This window comes from Hypanus sabinus, chromosome 9, assembly GCF_030144855.1.
Source record: "Hypanus sabinus isolate sHypSab1 chromosome 9, sHypSab1.hap1, whole genome shotgun sequence".
Classification (NCBI taxonomy): domain Eukaryota; kingdom Metazoa; phylum Chordata; class Chondrichthyes; order Myliobatiformes; family Dasyatidae; genus Hypanus; species Hypanus sabinus.
In genome coordinates, this window is record NC_082714.1 from 70,093,186 (window position 1) to 70,101,674 (window position 8,489).

Genomic DNA, 8,489 nt, shown 5'->3' on the forward strand with positions numbered 1-8,489 from the left:
GTTCTGAATGGGCGCCCTGCAATCCTCAAGTCATGTCCTCTTGTACTAGACTCCCCCCACCATGGGAAACAACTGCCACACCCACTCTGTCCATGACTTTCAACATTCGAAATGTTTCTGAGATCCCCCCTCATTCTTCTAAACTCCAAGGAGTACAGTCCAAGAGCGGTCAAACGTTCCTCATATGTTAACCCTCTCATTCCCGGAATCATTCCAGTGAGTCTTCTCTGAACCCTCTCCAATGTCAGCACATCCTTTCTTAAATAAGGAGCCCAAAACTGCACACAGTATTCCAAGTGAGGTCTTACTAGTGCCTAATAAAGCTCAACATTGTATCCCTGCTCCTATACTCTATTCCTCTAGAAATGAATGCCAACATTGCATTCGCCTTCTTAACCACTGACTCAATCTGGAGGTTAACCTTAAGGGTGATGGTTAAGGAACGAGGACTCCCAAGTCCCATTGCATCTCAGAACTTTGAATTCTCTCCCCATTTAAATAATAGTCTGCCTGTTTATTTTTTCTACCAAAGTGCATGACCGTACATTTTCTGACAATGTAATTGTCAGACTATTACATTCTTTGCCCATTCCCCCAATCTATCCAAGTCTCTCTGCAGACTCTCTATTTCCTCAGTACTATCTGTGTATCATCAGCAAACTTAGCCACAGTGCCATCTATTCCATAATCCAAATCGTTGATATACAACGTAAAAAGAAGCGGTCCCAACACGGACCCCTGTGGAACACCACTGGTAACCAGCAGCCAACCAGAATGGGATCCCTTTATTCCCACTCTCTGTTTCCTGCCAATCAACCAACGCTCTATCCACGTATGTAACTTTCTCGTAATTCCATGGGCTCTTGTTTAGCAGCCTCATGTGTGGCACCTTATCAGAGGCCTTCTGAAAATCCAAATACACAACATCCACTGCATCTCCCTTGTCTAGCCTACTTGTACACAGCACATTATGATGATGAACCCCATTGCCCTGCACTTAGACCACAGCCCTACATACCCCTCGCATTCATGTACGTATCCAGACTTCTCTTAAATGTTGGTATCAAAATCACATCCACCACGTGCTGGGAGTTTGTTCCACATTCTCACCACCCTCTGAATGAAGATATATACCCTCATGTTCCCTTTGAACATTTCATTTTTCACCCATGACCTCTAGTTGTAGTCTCACCAACTTTGGTGGAAAAAGTCTGCTTACATTTACCCTAATAACCCTCATAATTTTGTATACCTCTATCAATGCACGTGAAAGCTACTGTTTGTGATTAACACTGGATTGTGGGTCATTTCTCTGCTTTTGTTGCCTAGGGAAAGACCTCAGAGATATATACCAACTGAGGTAAAAGTCAACAATAATGCTGATTTAGGTTTGTCTGTGTTTTCTACAAAATTCATGAGTAGCCTTTACTTTGCATTTTCATACATTTAACATTTTAGATTTATAACATGATGTTCAGCATTCAGCAATTAGATTTCAGGGGCTTAAAATCTGAATGTATTTCACCAGCAGCATACCTTTCATGATCGAGTCTATGGAGGATGCCAAGTCAAAATTATTCCACTTGTCTTCTGCTATTGTGGCAGTGGGTGATTGGGAGAAACACGATGAAATGAACCCAGCTGGTCAACAAAGTACCTTTCCCAGTCATCTGTAATGACATCATTATGAATTGGAGCACAGCACAAATCTAATCTGCTGATGCATTCCCTGGTAGTTCCCATTAAATGATAGCTCATGCTTTACAATTGTTGTGCCTTCATTGTCATACAATTTCAGGTCAAGCAGAACTGTAAATACTAATGATTTAAATATATTGTCCTCATGGAGAGAATCTTGAACTATCCATGAGGAGGAAAATATCAGCAGAGTACTGATTCTTATGAGAAAGCTACATTTTTCCTCTATAAATCTCACAACGGTTTGGTCTGTCACTGACACTGGTTTCCTTGAGGAACAGTGAGGATCTAAGACCATAAGATAGATATAGGAGCAGCATTAGGGCATTTGGCCCATCAAGTCTGCTCCATTTCAATATGGCTGATCCGTTTTTCCTCTAAGTCCCAATCTCCTGCCTTGTTCCCATATCCCTTCATGCCCTGACCAATCAAGAATCTATCAATCTCTTCCTTAAATATACATTAAGACTTGGCCTCCTCAGCTGCCCCATGGCAATGAATTCCACAGATTCATCACTGTTTGGCTAAAGAAATTCCTCCTCATCTCTGTTCCAAAAATGCCCCTGTAGTCTGAGGCTGTGTCATCTGGTCTGTGACTTCCACCATAGGAAACATCCTCTCCACATCCACTCTATCAAGGCCTTTCACCATTTGATAGGTTTCAATGAAGTCATCCCTTATTCTTCTCATTAGCAGTGAATACAGGCCCAGAACCACCAAACCCTCTTCATATGACAAGCCGTTCAATCCTGAATCATTTTCATGAATCTCCTTTGAACTCTTCAGTTTCAGCACATCCTTTCTAAGTGGCTCACAATTCTTCAAGTGAGGCTTCAACTGTGCTTAATAAAGTTTCAACTTTACATTCTTGCTTTTATATTCTTGTCTTCTTGAAATGAATGGTAACATTGCATTTGCCTTCCTCACCACACAAATTAACCTTTAGGGAATCCTGCACAAGGACTCCCAAGTTCCTTTGCACCTCTTTTTTTTTGTATTTTCTCTCCTTTAAAAAAATAGTCAACCCTTTCATTTCTTCTACCCAAGTGCATGACCATGCACTTCCCGACACTTTTCCATCTGTCATTGCTTTGCTCTTTCTCCTAATCTGTCTAAATCTTTCTGTAACCTTTCTACTTCCTCAAAACTACCTGCTCATCCAAATCCTTGGCATATAAGGTAAAAAGAACCGATCCCAACACAGACCCCTGTGGAACATCACTAGTCACCGGTAGCCAGCCTGAAAAAGCTTCCTTTATTACCACACTTTGCTTCCTGCCAATCAGCCACTGCTGAGTGTGTGGAAGATTTCTTTTTAAAGTGCAGATGCCTGGACATCTTAAACAGAAACAATGTTCTGGAACTACTCAGCAAGTTAGGCAGTGTCTGTGGAAAGTTAAATATTTCGGGTTGTAGGAGCAGAAGTTAGTGTGGAGTTTGACTGAAGTTGGAGTCCAAGAATACCCCTCACTGCACCAAATGCAGATGGTGTCTGCAAAGGAATGAGGTTAATAGTTTGTTAATGTAATCTTTTGACAATGTTTTATCTTAGTATAATGTGCTAAATCTTTAAACTTTTCTTTCTTTTATTTGCGGTTTTTTATGTTAAAAACTGTCATAATGTCTTGAAATCGTGGAGAGTTGTGAACTTTGCACAGCACATCACGGAAACCAGTCTCTCCTCCATAGACTTTGTACATTGACCCTGCCTCAGTAAAGCAGTCAGAATAATAAAGGCCTCACCCACCATGGACAGTCTCTCTTTCCCCTCTTCAGAGATTGAGATTGATAGGTTCTTGATTGGACATGGCATCAAAGGTTATGGGGAGAAGGCCAGGAACTGGAGTTGAGGAGGAGATAAGAAAAAGGGATCAGCCATGACTGAATGGCGGAGCAGACTTGATGGGCCAGATGGCCTAATTCTGCTCTTATGGTCTTATGATCCACCTTACTTGATTTGACCACAGCATCTGCAGTGTACTGTTTACTGTTAACGTTTTACCTTGCCCCTCCTCAATGCACTATGTATGAATACAGGTGTCCCCTGCTTTAGGAATGTTCGCTTTGTGCTACTTCACTTTTACAAAAGACCTACATTAGTAACCTGTTTTCACATTACAAAGAGGATTTTCGCTTTTACAAAAATTTTTCCCATATGTTAATAGTTCTTTGCTTTACGCCATTTCGGCTTAAGAAAGGTTTCATGGGGGACACCTGTAGTAGTTAGTGTGGAGTTTAATGTAGTGGAATCTTAACTGCCCTGGTGCTTGGGATACTCGCAGATCTAAGGGAGCAGAGACAGATTTCCTTCACACTGTGTGGGACTGAATTTCATGTTAGGTTTGTACATGTAAAATGTGTTGACTTATTTGAGTGAATTGTGGGATGCCTCATACAGTTGTTTATAAAGCAATGCCTGCCCTTGTGAGGAGTGCCAGTGTGCTCATTCTGAACATCTTGTACTAAATTGGGCATTAATTCTTTCCCCCCTCTCTCCAGGTCATCCTTCCATAACATACTCAATTCAACCAGTGGAACTTTGTTATTTATATTCATTTAAGGAATGCGGCCTCACAGATCAAGCTAAAATTTAATTTATCCATCCTTAGTTGTCATTGAGAAGGTGGTGGTAAGCTGTCTTCGTAAACCACTGCAGACCTTCAACGCTGTTAGGGCAGGAGTGCAAGATTTTGACCAAATGATGGTGAAGGAACAGCAATGTATTTCTGTTCTGGTAAGTTTTCTGAGTAATGGTCAGTTTGAAATTGTTGTGTACTGATCAGTCCTTCCTGCTTTAACATTGGTACACTGCATAGTTAGAGTACTTGACAGGTTCAAATATTGGGATCCACATGAAGTTCTTCTGGATGTCCAGCTCATATGTGAAAATTTATTCATGTCTCGTGTAATGTTCCAGCCTCATCATTTTAATGTGATGAATATTCCATCAGCCGAAGGTGATTTTCAACCAGGTTTGGTCAGGATTCTGCATGTTATTGTTTTAATCTGTCTCTACTGTCATGTTAGGAACTTGAACTGCCTCAATGATTTTGCCTGGGCTATAATCAAATATCCAGGCCACTGTACTTTTTATTCACTCTGGTCCTTAAATGTGATGTTGCACACGGTGTCAAGCTACATCAATGTCAGTCTCTGCTCATTCACTTTCATCACAACAACTAATTGTTCTAGAGCTATGAGCAATCTGCTGAAGGAACTCTTCAGCGGTTGAGCAGTAGCTGTGCGGAGATGTGGGTGATGCCTGCGGGGAAGGAAATGTCACTGCACTGCTCTCTTAAACATGAGAGTCAGGATACACAACTGTCACTACACAAAAGTCAAAGCCAAAGAGAGGTCAAAATGGAGCAAAAAATTGGGAAGTTAGAGGACTGGGAAGCTTTCAAATACCAGTGGAAGGCAACTAAGAAAAGTCATTGAGAAAGTAAAAATGGAATGCTAATGTAAGCTAGCCAATAATATTAAAGAGGACACCCAAAGTTTCCTCAAAAACATAAAGTGTAAAAGAGGTGAGAGTGGATATTGAACCTCTGTAAAATGATGCTGGAGAGGTAGTAATGGGTGACAAGGAAATGGGCATATAAACTGATAAAGTATTTTGCATCAGTCTTCACTGTGGAAGACACTAGTAGTATGGTAGAAGTTCTGGGTGTCAGGGATAATGAAGTGTGGGAAGTTACCAGAACTAGAGAGAAGGTGCTTGGGAAACTGAAAGTTCTGAAGGCAGATAAGTCATCTGGACAAGAAGGTGTACAGCCCAGGATTCTGGCTGAAGAAATTGTGGAGGCGTTAGTAATGATCTTTCAAGAATCACTAGACTCTGGAATGGCTCTGGAAGACTATCATTCTGCTCTTCAAGAACGGAGAGAGGCTGAAGAAAGGAAATTATAGGCCAGTTATTCTGACCTCAGTGGTTGGGAAGATATTGGAGTTGATTGCTAAGTATATGGTTTTGAGGTATTTGGAGGCATGTGTAAAATAGGTCATAGTCAGCATGGTTTCCTTGGGAAAATCTTGCCTGATGTATCTGTAGGAATTCTTCAAAAAATAACAAGCAAAATAGACAAAAAAGAATCAGTGGATGTTGTGTACTTGGATTTTCAGAAGGCCTTTGAGAAGATGCTAAACATGAGGCTGCTTAACAAGTTAAGAGCCCATAGTAATACAGGAAAGACACTAACATGGATAAAACATTGGCTGATTGGCAGGAGACAAAGAGTGGGAATAAAGGGTTGGCTGTTGGTTCCACAGGGATCTGTGTTGGGACCATGTCTTCTAATGTTGTATGTCAATGAATTGGATGATGGAATTGATGGCTTTGTTGCCAGGTTTGTAGGTGATACAGAGATAGGTTGAGGGGCAGGTAGTTCTGAGGAAGTACAGAGGCTACATAAGGACTTGGACAGATTGGGAGTATGGGCAAAAGTGGCAGATGGAATACAGGGTCAGGAAGTTTATGGTCATGCCCTTCAGTAGAAGAAATAAATGTGTAGACTATTTTCTAAGTAGAAAATTCAAAAAAACTGAGCTGCAACAGGACCTGGAAGACCTTGCGCAGGATTCCCTCAAGGTTAATTTGCAGGTTGAGTCTGGTGAAGAAGGCAAATGCAATGTTAGCATTACTTTCAAGAGGACTAGAATATTAAAACAAGGATGGAACATTGAGACTGGTGAGACCTCACTTGGAGATTGTGAGCAGGTTTGGGCCCCTTGTTGAAGAAAGGAAGTGTTGACGTTGGAGAAGGTTCAAAGGAGGTTCATAAAAATGATTCTGGGATTGAAAAGCTTGTTATAGGCTTTTGCCTCTGGGCCTTTGATGGCTCTGGGCCTGTATTCACTGCTATTCAGAAGAATAAGGGGTAACCTCACTGAAACCTATGAATATTGAAAGGCTTCAATAGCGCAGATGTGGAGAGGGTAGGGGAGTTTAAGAGCAGAGGACACAGCCTCAGAGGGCATCCTTTTAGAACAGAGATGAGGAAGAATTTCTTTAGCCAGAGAGTGGTATATTTGTGAATTTTGTTGCCACAGGTGGCTGTGGAGGCGAAGTCATTGGGTATATTTAAGTCAGAGATAGATAGATTTTTGGTTAGTTAAGGTATGATACGCCCCAGGTTGTTGTGGGAATTGAGAGAAGAGATCGCTGGAGCATTAGCTATGATCTTTGAATCCTCTTTGCCAACAGGGGATGTGCTGGAGGACTGGAGAATGGCAAATGTAGTTCCCTTGATTAAAAAAGGTAATGGGGAGAAACCTAGGAACTATAGACCAGTGAGTCTTACGTCAGTGGTATGCAAACTACTGGAAAGGATTCTTAAGGATAGGATCTATTTGCATTTGGTGAAGTACACTCTACTCATGGATAGTCAACATGGCTTTGTGAAGGGAAGATCATGCCTCACGAGCCTGATTGAGTTTTTTGAAGAGGTAACAAAAGAAATTGACGAGGGTAGTGCCGTAGGTGTGGTCTACATGGACTTTAGCAAAGCATTTGACAAGGTCCCTCATGAGAGACTCATCCAGAAAGTCATCCGGCATGGGATAATTGGAACCTTGGCTGTTTGGATAAAAAGTTGGCTTAAAGGAAGAAAGCAGAGGGTAGTTGTGGAAGGAAAGTATTCTGCCTGGAGGTTGGTAACTAGTGGAGTGCCGCAGGGATCTGTCCTGGGACCCCTGCTATTTGTGATTTTTATAAACGACCTGGATGTAGAGGTGGAAGGATGGGTGAGTAAGTTTGCGGATGACATGAGGATTGGAGGAGTTGTGGGTGGAGCTACAGGTCATCAAAGGTTACAAGAGGATATAGACAGGCTGCAAAGTTGGGCAGAAAAATGGCAGATGGAGTTCAATCCGGACAAGTGTGAGGTGATGCATTATGGAAGGACAAAGCAGAAGACTGAGTACAGGATTAATGGTCAGTTACTTAAGAGCGTGGATGAACAAAGGGACCTTGGGGTTCAAATCCATACATCCCTCAAGGTCGCTGCACAGGTTGATAGGGTAGTTAAGAAGGCCTATGGGATGCTAGACTTCATTAACAGGGGGATTGAGTTCAAGAGTACAGAGGTCATGTTGCAACTCTACAAATCTCTGGTGAGACCGCACTTAGGGTATTGTGTTCAATTCTGGTCACCTCATTATAGGAAGGATGTGGAAACTGTGGAGAGGGTGCAGAGGAGATTTACCAGGATGTTGCCTGGATTGGAGAACAAGTCATATGAAGTAAGGTTAGCAGAGCTGGGACTTTTCTCTTTGGAGCGTTGAAGAATGAGAGGGGACTTGATAGAGGTCTACAAGATTATGAGAGGCTTAGATAGGGTGGATAGTTAGTACCTGTTTCCCAGGGCACCAATAGCAAACACCAGAGGGCATATGTACAAAATTAAAGGAGGGAAGTTTAGGGGAGACATCAGGGTAAGTTTTTTACACAGAGGGTTGTGAGTGCCTGGAATGATTTCCTAAAACATTAGGGGTATTTAAGGCCTCTTAGACAGGCACATGGATGAAAGAAAAATGGAGGGTTATGGGGTAGTGTGGGTTTAGTACTTATTTTTAGGGATTATATGGGTCAGCACAACATGGAGGGCTGAAGGGCCTGTACTGTGCTGTAGTGTTCTACGGTATAATGGGATATGGGGAGAAGGAAGGAGGTTTGGACTGAGAGGGAAATTGGATCAGCCATGATGAAATGGTGGAGCAGACTTGATGGGCTAAATGGCCTAATTCTGCTCTTATATCTTATGGTCGTATGATACCCCTTACTGACACTGATA